This window comes from Vicugna pacos, chromosome 2, assembly GCF_048564905.1.
Source record: "Vicugna pacos chromosome 2, VicPac4, whole genome shotgun sequence".
Taxonomy (NCBI): Eukaryota; Metazoa; Chordata; class Mammalia; order Artiodactyla; family Camelidae; genus Vicugna; species Vicugna pacos.
The window spans coordinates 47,631,207-47,643,890 of record NC_132988.1 but is presented as its reverse complement, the minus strand read 5'-3'; the positions used below and the strand labels follow the sequence as shown (position 1 = coordinate 47,643,890).

Sequence of the window (12,684 nt, the reverse complement as noted above, 5' to 3'; positions counted from 1 at the left end):
ATTTCTGGGCCACCTGCCTGCATTTCCCTCTCCTATCAGGCAGTTTCTCACAAATGTCCAGGATTCCTTCTTGAAAGGAGCCACTCTTCCTCGCACACACACTGGACGAATATGCTTTCTTTAGGGGGCTTCCTTTTATGCTGTTTCAAAAGGAATTTCTTGACTCAACTTGTCATTTTCCTCTCTAATCAATTCTTAATTCAAACAAATGAGATTTCTACTCAGGTGATGGGTAAAATCTCGTAGTTACAGAGAGATACGCCACATCTTTCCCTACTCCCACAAGAATGAATTCTGATCATTTAAATTCACTTAATGAAGGATCTACAGGCATATTCATCGAGCACTTGCTTTTATTCCTTGCACAGAAGAGTCACATTAATAGAAATCTGAGTGGAGTTGCTTGAAACTTGAGACGCCTGTGGTGGCCTAACCCCTCTCTCATGGGGAGCTCTGGATTGAGCTTTAAGGACGGCGATGAAGTAGGAGCAGCAGTGTAGCGGAAAGCACCTGGCTTTGGACGCAGCCTTGCACTTTTACCAGTTAGGCTTCATCTGCAAAAATCAATAAAATAATGCATGCCTCACAGGGATGTGGTGAGGACTAGTGAGAATGTCAAACTTCAGTCACCAACTAGAATAAACAGTTGTTCTTACAGTTTTTGTTTTCCCTCTCCCTGCCCTTTGCTTCATGTTAGGAGGGGCGTCCACTGACCACACCTTAGGGCTCATCTTGCTGACTCCCGCAGCCCTGTCCCTTCTCCCCACGGTAGGACCCCTCATTCCCTCCCTTGACCAAACAGATTTACATAGCAGCATAAGAGCTCTTGATCATGAGGCAGCATTAGGACCTCAAAGCTACAAGAAGACAGTGACAAACAAAACAAGGAAATAATCCTCTGTCCTGTGATCTCATAAAGCCTCAAACTGATTTTCAGATCAGTTAATCCCCTAGAGATTATGTGAAAACTCCAGTAGTTGGAATGACGTCACAGTTCTTGACATATCAAATACATATCAAAGACCAATAAAATGTCCAAACCATTTGAGAGTTAAAAGCAAAGGGAAAAAAAAAATCAACCAATATTATATTTTTATTTCCTTTACTTACAGTGTCACATACTAACAGATATAGTTCATGGAATTATTGTTTACAATATCCATCTTTCAAATTTGAATAAACTATTTTAGGGTGCAGTATATTAAAATAGAAGGGAGTTATCTTTTAAGTATTATGTATCACCGACTTAAAAATGTTTTCATTTTTGAATTCCCTAGGAAGTGACTTACAATAAGGAACTACAGCTCTGGGTTCAAGTCCTGGCTATTACTAGCCATACGACCCTGGGCTAGCTAAGTGCTAATCCTTCCTCTCTTTTCCTCAATTTCTGCCCCTGGAGAATGAAAATAACAATACCTATCTCACAAGGTTGTTGTGAGGAACAAATAAGTTCATTTAAAGCACATTAAAAAGACTTCTAAAAAAGCCAGCTATTATAATTATGTTCATTAGTTCAGCTGAGACTAATTTCCTACTATAGTGGCTTTATTTTACACATTTTAAAGTCATTAGTGAGAAAGAGGAAGTGCTTATTAACTGTACAAGAGTATGGATAAGCAGATTTGAATAAGACCTCAGAGATCACTTCCCAGCACCCTGGTTTTATGTAATCATTCATTCATTCACATACAGTTTTGAACACTCACTCTTAAACATGGTGTCAAGTACATTTCTAGTAGTTATGCATCTGGCAATAAGCAAAACCAATCTTCCTGGATAACTCTGTTAAGAATGGATTTTAAAAGGCAAAGACAGATCTAAGCTCAGGAAGTCAGTAAGTCATCTCAAAATTCTAATCCAAAATGTTCTTATCCAAGACACATATTAATTAAACTCTCTAAAACCAAAAATAAAAACAGAATTCAAAAGAGGTGAGAGAAAAAATTGTCCCATACAAAGGGACCTCCGTAAGGTTATCAGTGGATTTCTCAGCAGAGACCTTACAAGCCAGGAGAGAACGGGATAATATATGCAAAATCCTAAAAGAAAGAAACTGCTGACCAAGAATATTTTACCATGCAAAAATTGCTCTTCAGAAATGAACGTGAAATAAAGACCTTCCCTAACAAACAAAAGCTAAGGGAATTGATCACCATGAAGCCAGCCTTACAAGAAATGCTGAAATGAGTCTTTGAGTGAAACAAAAGAATGCTAACTACTAAAATAAAACATAAAATGTACCACACACTGGTAAAGGGTAACATATAGTCAAATTGAGAATACTCTAATACTGTAACATGGTGATGTGCCAACTACTTACCTCTAAAATAATAGTTAAAGCACAAAAGCATAAAAATAGCTCTAGCTTCAACAATTTGTTAATGGATACACAATAAAAAAAAGATGGTAAATGATGACATCAGAAATATAAAAGCAGGGAGTAAAAATATAGTTTTTGTATGCAATCAAAGTTAAATTATTATCAGGGTAAATTAGACTGTTATGTACACAAGATGTTTTATGTAAACCTTGTGGGGAACACAAGCCAGAATCTACAATAGATACATAAATTAAGAGCAGGAAATCAAAACATTACACTTCAGAAAGTCATCAACTTACAAAGAAAGGCAGCAAAGAAAGAAAGAAAAGAGAAAGAAAACTTCAAAACTTACCTATCAATAATTAAATATTACTTTGTTGAATTCCCCAATGAGAAGGCACAGAGTGACTAAATGCATTAAAAAACTATATGCTTACAAGAGACTCAGTTCAGCTTTAAGGACACACATGATCTCAAATGAAGGTGGATATATTCCATCTAAGTGGAAACCAAAAGAGACCAGGGGTAGCTATACTTAATATCAGAAAAAATAAACTTTAAGCCAATAGTGATAACAAGAGGAAAAGATGGACATTATATTGATAAAGGTGTCAATTTATTAAGAAGATAAAACACTTATGAATATATATGCCCTTAACATCAGAACACCTTAAATATTTTAAGCAAATACTAGCAGGTCTGAAGGGAGAAGTAGATAATAATATATTAAGAGTAGGGGACTTCAATACTCCATTTTCAACAATGGAGAAATTATCAAAACAGGAAAAACAAGGAAATGTTAGACTTGAATCAAACTTTAGACCAAATAAACCTAACAGACACATACAGAATATTAATCTAACAGCAACAGAATACAGTTTCTTCTCAAGCTCTAATATAACTTTTTTCAGAATAGATCACATTATGAAATAAGTCTTAGCAAATACAAGAAGACTGAAATAACAGTAAGTGTATTTTCCAGCCACAACAGTATGAAACTAGGAATCAGTAACAAGAGGAAACCTGGAAATTTTTCAAGTACATGCAGATTAAGCAACATAGTCATGAAAACCTAATGGATTAAAAAAAAAAAGGAAAAGGAAAACCAAATATATTAGAAACATAAAAATGGAGGTACAACATATAAAAAATTATGGGATGCTGCAAGAGCAGTCTAAGAGGGATGTTTATATATGCATATATTAATACATATATTAAGAAAAAAGAAATATCAAACAATTTTATACCTCAAACTAGAAAAAGAACATATAAAACTAAAGTTAGAAGAAGGAAGATAATAACAAGTATCTGAGCATAAATAAATGAGACCATAAAACAAAAAAAAATCAATGAAATTAAGAGCTGTTTTTTTGAAAAAATTAAAAATTTATGGACTTCTAGTTAGACTTACTTAGAAAAACTGAAAGAGGACTGAGGACTCAAAATCAGACATGAAATAGGAGACATTACAACTGATAACAGAAATACAAAGTATCATGAGAGACTAGTAAAACTAATTATATGCCCCAAACTGGATAACCTAGAAGAAATGGATAAATTCCTAGAAATGGAAAACTTTCCAGAAAGACTCAATCATAAATAGCCAGGAAATCTGAACAGACTAATAATGAGTAAGCAGAGTGAATTAGTAATCAAACCTCCCAACAAATAAAAGTCCAGGACCAGACTGCTTCACCAGTGAATTCTACCAAATATTTAAAGAAAAAAAATCCACTTACATCAATGGATAGATCATCCAGGCAGAAAATCAATAAGGACACAGCTGCCTTAAATGACACATTAGACCAGGACTTAATATCTATAGAACATTCTACCTCCAAAAAAGCAGAATACACCTTCTTTTCAGGCTCACATAGAACTTTCCCCAAGACAGATCACATGCTAGGCCACAAAACAAGTATCAAATTTACCAAGATTAAAATTACATAAAGCATCTTTTCTGACCACAAATAGTATGAAACTAAAAATAATTATAGGAAGAAAACTGGAAAAGCACAAATATGTGGAGACAAACAACATATTACTAAAAAAACCCCAATGAGTCAATAGAGAAAACAAAGAGGAAATAAAAAAAAACCTTGAGATTAATAAAAATAGAAAAATAATATTCAAAAATCCACAGGACACAGCAAAAGCAGTTATAAAAGGGAAGTTTATAGCAATACAGGCCTACGTCAAGAAACAAGAAAAATCTCAAATAACCTTTCTGTCTAAAGAGTTTAGAAGAAAAAGAACAAAGTCCCAAATCAGCAGAAGGAAGGAAATAAAGATAAAAAACAAAATAAATAAAATAGAGACAAAAAATATAGGAAGTATCAATGAAATTAAGTTTTTTTACAAAATAGAAATTGATAAGCCTTTAGCCAAACTCATCAAAAAAGAGGGCCCAAATAAATAAAATTAATAATGAAAAAGGAGAAGTTATAACCTATATTTACAGAAATACAATGAAGAGTTATATGCCAAAAAACTGGACCACCTAGAAGAAATAAATACATTCCTAAAACATACAATCTTCCCAGACTATATCAGAAAGAAATAGAAAATCTGGACAATCCTTTACTATTGAATCAATAATCAAGAAACTCCCAACAAACAGGATCAGACCTCTTCACCAGAAAATTCTACCAAACATTTACAGAAGAGTTAATACCTATCTTTCTCTATTCCAAAAAAGTAAAGACTAGGGAACACTTCCAAGGCCAGCCTTACACTGATACAAAAACCAGATGACAATAAAAAAATAGATAAAATAAAATGAAGATTACAGGCCAATATCCTTGATGAACATAAATGTAAAAATCCTCAACAAAACATTAGCATATCAAATTCAACAATATATAAAAAGGATCATACATCATGAGCAAGTGGGATTTATTCCAGGGATGCAAAGATGGTTCCATATCCATAGATCAGTCAACGTGACACACCATATTAACAAAATAAAGGGTAAAAATTACATGATAATCTCAACAGATGCAGAAAAAGCATTTGACAAAATTCAACATCTATTTAAGATAAATGCTCACAACAAAGTTGGTATAGAGGGAACATACCTTAATATAATAAAAGCAACTTATGACAAACCCACAACCAACATCATTCTCACTGGTGTCAAGCTGAAAGCTTTTCCTGTAAGATCAGGAACAAAACAAGGATGTTCACCCTCACCACTTTCATTAAACATAGTGTTGGAAGCCCTAGCCACAACAATCAGACAAAGGAAAAAAAGGCATTTAAAGGGAAGAATTACAGCTGTCATTATTTGAAGATGACATGTTATTATGTACAGAAAACCCTAAAGACTCCACCAAAATCAAGAGCCCAGAAATGAACTCCACACATATAAGGCAAACTATATCTGACAAGAGAGCCAAGAATACTCAATGTGGGAAAAGGGTTGGGAAAACTGGATAAACACGTGTAGAAGAATGGAATTGGACCCGTATGTTAGGCCACTCAGAAAAAAGTAACTCAACTGAATTAAAGACTTAAATTGAAGACCTAAAGCCATTATACTTGTAGAAGAAAACTTAGGAAGAAATCTCCCTGACATTTGGCCTTGGCTATGATTTTCTGGATAAGACAACAAAAGCACAAGCAGCAAAAGCAAAAATGTGTAACCACATCCAACTGAAAAGCTTCTGCACAGCAAAAGAAACAATCAACAAAGTGAAAAGACAATCTATAGAATGGGAGAAAGTATTTGCAAATCATGTATCTGACAAACAGTTAATACCCAAAATACAGTCAGTCCTTCCTTATCTGTGGGCAAAAAGTTCCAAGACCCACCACTGGATGTCTGAAACCACAGATGGTATCAAACTCTATACATGTTTCTTTTCTACACATACATACCTATGATAAGGCTTAACTTATAAATTAGGCACAGTAAGAGATTAACAGCAATAACTAATCATAGAAGTGTAACAATATGCTGTAACAAAACTTATGTGAATGTAATCTCTAATGATAAAATGATAAAACGCCCACATGCTGAGAGGAAGTGAGGTGAATGACGTAGGCACTGTAACCTAGTGTTACGCTATGATTGGCAGACTGACAATCCATCAGCAGCAGGGTCATCTGCTTTAGGTGATTTCGAATCATTGAGCCAAGATGATGCCAGTGTTTGGGGATCTTGGGCAGGACAGAGCAGGACTGCATGAGCTTTCATTATGCTGCTCAGATCAGTGCAGAATTTAAAACTTGTGAACTATTTCTTTCCAGAATATTCCATTTACTATTTTTGGACCTTGGTTGACGGAGAATAACTGAAACCACAGATAAGGGGGGACTACTGTACATCAAGAATTCAAGCAACTCAAAAGCAAAAAATAAACGACAATATGATCGAAAATACGCAAACTGAATAAACAGTTTTCCAAAGACGACATACAGATGGCTAACAGGTACCTGAAAAATTGCTTGACATCACTAATCATAAGGGAAATGCAAATAAAAACCACAATAAGATATCATGTCACACCTGTTAGAATGACTATCATCAAAAAGAGAACAAGTTTTGGTGAGGGTGTAGAGAGGAATCCTTGTGCACTGTTGGTGGGAATGAAAATTCATGCATCCTCTGCGGAAAACAGTATGGAGGTTCCTCAAAAAATTAAAAATGGAACTACCATATGAACTAGGGTCCACTTCTGGGTGTATATCCAAAGGAATTAAAACTAGGATCTCATAGAGATATCTGAACTCCCATGTACACTGCAGCATTACTCACAATAACCAAGATATGGAAACAACTTAAGTGTCTGTCAGTGGATGAATAGATGATTCACCCATGAGAAAAAAAAAGGAAATCCTGCCATTTGCAACTACTTGGATGAACCTTGAGGGTACCATGCTAAGTGAAGTATGTCAGACAGAGAAAGATAAACAACTGTGTGATCTCATTTATATGCGGAATCAAAAAAAAGTCAAACTCAGAAACAGAAAGTAGAATGGTTGTTATTGGTCAAAGGGTATAAACTTCCAGTTACAAGATTAACATGTTTGGGGATCTAATGTAAGCATGGTTGTTTTAGCTAATAATGCTGTATTATATATACTTGAATGTTGCTAAGAAAATAGATCGCAAGCATTCTCAACACAAAAAATGAAATAACTATATGACAGGATGGAGGTGATAGCTAAGACTATGGTGGTAATCATTTTGCAACACATAAATGTATCAAATCATACATAATATTTTGTGTCAATTAGATCTCAAACCTAGGGAAACAAAGCCAGAAATAAGGAGGCCAGACAAAAGGCCACTGTAGGAAGCCAAGTAAGAGACCAAAGTGGTAGAGGTGATGAGAAGTAGAGGAATCAAGGGTGTGGGTATGAAAGAAACAAAGAATGACCTCAAAGACTCTGGCTTGGGCAACTGGATGATTGAAATTATCATTTACTCAGGAGGAAAGAATGAAATTCAGCTAGGAAAACTTTAGAAGGAGAAGGTTTGGAGGCTGGGAAGAGTTAGGAGTTCAAAGATGTTCAGTTTGAGATGCTTACTAGATACTCAAGTGGAAGTATTGCAAAGTCAATTGGTAAAAAAATCTTCTTCAGAGAAGAAGAATGGCTGGAGATTCAAATGTGGGAGTCATATCAGCATAAGATAGCACTAAAGCCATTAGACTACAAAAAATCTCCTAAGGGGGAGTGTAGAGATGCCCAAGGACTGAGGTCTGGGCCATTTCAATATTCAGAGATTGAGATGTGGAAAAGAACCCTACAAAGAAGGCTGAAAGAGCCATTCATGACATAGGTGGCAGTGGCGGTGGGGTGGAGATGTTATCTAGAAACCAAGTGAAGAAAGAGCTTTTTCTTATTTAAAAAAATTAAAAAAAGATGATCAACTGTGTTTAGTCCTGCTCAAGGTCAACAAAAATGAGGCGTGAGAGTGGACTGCTGGGTTTAGAAACAGGCAGATCATGATTGAGAGCCATAGGAGTTGTTTTGGGGGAATGGCACAAGCCAAAGCCTGACTGGACAGAGCTCAAAAGTAGAGAGGAGGATGAAGCAACATGGATGGACCTAGAGGTGATCATACTAAGTGAAGCAAGTCAGGCAGAGAAAGACAAATACCATATGTTGTCATGTATATAGGGAATCTAAAAAATGATACAAATGAACTCATTTACAAGATAGAAACAGACTCGCAGACATAGAAAATAAACTTATGGTTACCAAAAGGGAAAGTGTGGGGAGGGATAAATTAGGAGTTTGGGGTTAGCAGATACAAAACTACTATATATAAAATAGATAAAATATAAGGTCCTACTGTATAGCACGGGGAACTAAGTTTACTATCTTGTAGTAACCTATAATGAAAAAGAATATGAAAAGGTTATATACATACATATACACGCACATATATTTATGTATACATATAACCGAATCACTATGCTGTACACCTGAAACTTATACAACGTTGTAAATCAACACTTCAATTTTAAAAAAATGTTTTAATAAATAGAAAAAAAAGTGAAGAAGAGAATTCAGACAGTGGGTCTCAGTGGTTGTTTCAAGGAGTTTTGCTATGAAGAGAGAAGAGAAATGAGGCATTATCTGGAGGGAGGTGGAGGCAAGGAAAAGGCTTTTTAAGCTGGGACACCACGGAGGATCTAGGTATGCAGACTGGAATGATTCTCTACGAGACTGATTCAGTATGCAGACTGGAAGTCTCTATGAGAATTGACAAAGTGGGAGAAAGAGTAAGGGGAGAATACTGGCGTGATGTACTTGAGTAGGCAAGAGCCTTCTTTAAATTAAAAACATGACGATGAAACCAGGACCCAGGGCAGTAAAGCAACTTGGCTGAGGTCACAAGGCAGTAAGGGGTGGGCCAGGCCTTCCTCTACTTCCTTCAAGAGGTTTCCACCCAATCACAGCTGCGGATCCCACAACTAAAGGCAGAAGAGACAGGCAGGTAAAAGCCCACTGACTTGATAGATTCCGTCGTTGTATTAAATAAATGCTATTTGATGGCAATCAAATATGTGTCCCATTTCTAACTGTAGTGGGTTTTTTCCTTAAAAGTGGTGGTAGGTCTTTCATATGTAAAGCTCATTTGTAATTATGATAAAAATTTTGTATAGTGACAGCTCATGTCTCAAATGCTAAAAAGATAATTTGTAAATCACAAGTAGGCAAATAATCTCTCTTACCCTAAAGGTGCACATGCAATTTCTTAACTAGGAAGCATCAACATCCCATGCAATGCAAAGCCCCAGGCTAGTCCAGGTTGGTGTAGAACTTGGATAAGAGGAAGTTTGCAGGGGTTTACTCCTGTTTCTTTTCTTTTTTTTTTTTTTTTAACATAATGCCATCGTAAACCTTAGGAAGATAGACATTTGAGGCAGAAAATAACATTAAGTGCATTTTTAATAAAATCCACCACTGAAGTTAAGTTCGACAGGGAATTAAGTGTAAACTATAATATGGTTGGTTGGTTGTTTCTTGTCCACTTCAATTGCAGTAACTCAGTGTATCTAATAATTATTATTATTGTTATTGATTAAATTATATAACCTCTTTAAACTTTGTTTAGACATTTGGTAAATGAGGGATAACACATTTGCTGCAAAGTCGTTGCGGAGATGAAATAAAATCATTTACATAAAATAGTGTGTAGCAGCATTCTCAGGACAGAGTAAGCACTCAGGTGTAACCTGTGCAGCCCACTTCCCGCCTCCTTCAATTCCACCCCAGGCAGTGGGGCTGGTAGGAGGAGAGCCAGGATTCCCCCCTGCCTGCTCGTCACTCTCAACAGCCAAGCATTATTACGTGCCCAGTACTGTTGAGTTACAGAAAAGCTACACCAGCGTCTGCCTTCAAAGACCTTTGTGCACAGTCAGGGTGACAGGCTTTGAGAGCGGCCCCCATCCCTGACCACATCCCTTCAGGGGTTTCTTCCTGCTCCCAAGGTCAAGTTCAACCTCCTGCCCAGGGTCTGCAGAAGCCTTTGTGATGGGTCTCTGCTTTGGGTTCTGGTCACATCTCTTGCATCTCTCTCCACACTCCTCTGCCCCCATCTTTAGTCCCACCTTACACTCTAGTCATATCGAACTCTTTTTAGTTCCTCCACAGTGGCAACTCCTTGTGAAACTTCGACTCCTCCAACCCAGGTTGGCGTCCCTCCCCACAGCCCTCTCTCCCCTCTCACACCGCTCACCAGGCTACAGCCGCTTGGCTTGCTTAGCTCGTCAAAGCAGGGATGGGGGTCCTATGGGCCCTGGTTTCACTTCCCACCCAATCTGGCATGTAAGAGGCATTCAAATGATATTAAATCACAATTCCCCAAAAGAACTGATTATGAAACCGCATTAAGACAAGGTTGCATAGGCTCGGAGCACGATGAAGGCTGTTGCTGTTAAGAGATGTGGAGCTCAAAGGAGGGAGACCTAGAGGCTGAGCAGCCTGGGAAAGTGACACTTCAGCAACCTGGAAATACCCAAGGGCTTTCATAAGTAGCAACAAAGGTGGGAAACTCAAGCAAATCCTTAGACTTGAGAGGGGAAAAAAGGGACAAAACACAAAATGGAAGAGAAGAGCCAGAATCTACAAAATAATCCAGTTGATCTAAATATATTTCCTGGGTACAAACTATGTTCAAGGCAATGTGGAAGCTAAACAAAGCACAGGAAAGAACTGTCACCCTTCAGAGGCTGATGATGGGAGGTGGGATGTGTGGACGACGAAGTGGAAGCGGGAAATAATTAGGCACCAAATACGTGGTTAAACACACCTCTGGATTATTCAGAGGAACCAGGGGGCACTGGGAGGGGCCGTTCCCAGGGAAGGCTGCGCACAAGAGGTGAGATGTGAGCGGGGCTTTGCAGGATGGAGGTAACGGGACAGAGAAACGCTGCCTGACGGGCACTCTATTTTAGGAAGCTCCCTCCACAAATATTCGGATGGGACCCTTCTCCTCTGGACAGTATTCTTTTATAAATACCAAAGGTAAAAGGACTGGCAGGCAAGTGGGTAAAGCAGACAGAAATGTGGGCTTTCAAGAACCCTGAGTTTAATTCCCAGCTCTGTGCTTTGGGAACAATCTCCTCACCCCATAAGTGGTGTTGGCAGCATGACTCTCACGAACGTGGCAGCGAGGATGTCGTGAGCTGAGCGCGGGAACGTGTGCCACAAGATGCCTGGTGCCGAGAAGCCTGGCTCTTCCAGATAATTCAGAGAGGCTACGGGGAGGATGAACTTGTGCTCACCAGCTAAAGATCATTCTCCGAGACAAGAGGAAGTGGAGCAGAAAGGGGAGAGGCTGCAGAAAGGCACTTTTGAAAGAGTTAGATCAGCAGAGGAAATAACACAGGCCACGGTCATAAAAGCCCAGAGAGTATGTTGTATCTTTAAAAGCAACAGAGATGAAGCAAAGCGTTGAACTGACAGAGGAAGCTGATGACACTGAGAGAGCTCAAGGCTTGAAATAAGAGAACTGGGAAAGGGGCCAGAGGACAGAGGGCATGCATTTTCCCCCGAAACTGGGGAAGTGAAAGATCCAAACCAAGAGTTAAGGCCTGGCTAATTCTGTAAAATCAGCAAATACAGCTTTTTAAAAGACAAAACAAAACCAAAAATTGAAGTAAAAGGAGAATGGACATTTGAGGGGTATCCTGTCTCACAAAAGGACAGGTCATGGTGAGCAGCAGGATGAGGGGAGAGCACAGCCTTTGCTAGTGTCAGATAGATGTCTCTACCCTCACTCACCGGTATCTTCTACAAATGAGCACAAAAGCAGGAGTCCCAGCGAGCCTGCAGTATTTGAGGCCTACCAAACGGAGAAGGACAAATGTTGGCCTAAGGAAAATCTAACAGGAGGAAAAAAAAAAAAAAAAACCCTGCATCATTCTGAATGGTGTGTTAAAAACAGCTGGGAAGTAAACACAGTAAATCCCAGGCTGGGAGAGCTTGCCTCTGGAGAAAAGTTCCACAAACGCAGCTTGCCACTTGACAGAGGAACCTAGTTCTCAGCTGGGCCAATTCAACCAAGGTCACCGCCTCCTACACAGATACGGAGAACAGATGGCGTGGAGCTGACCTCTCGCTGGGTCTGTGACCCATGACTGTTGGGCCCAAAGACACAGGACATGGCTGTAGACAGTCCTTCCTGACTTTATCCTGAGGCTGAAATCCGGAACATACAGGCCAGGAGCCAGGTATTCTTCCTTTCTTCCTGGGCTCTGGGTCCCTGAGTCAGCCCTGGTGACGAGAGGACAAAGACTCAAAGGGTCAGTGTACACACATTTCAAGACAACAAAGAGGTCCTGGGAAGCTGTCCAATCGCACGGTGAAGATGGCTGAAAGACAGCCATCTCCAAATCAGTACC

General features: G+C 38.5%; 1 long non-coding RNA gene across 1 annotated transcript in view; it reads right to left on the bottom strand.

Annotated features, from left to right (window-relative positions):
* Positions 1-335: 335 nt before the first annotated feature.
* Positions 336-12,684, bottom strand: part of LOC140686201 (uncharacterized) — a 45,278-nt gene continuing 32,929 nt past the window's right edge. Inside the window, exon 3 of the long non-coding RNA XR_012059843.1 lies at positions 336-554. This is a non-coding gene — a long non-coding RNA (uncharacterized lncRNA). The remainder of the gene's footprint in view (positions 555-12,684) is intronic.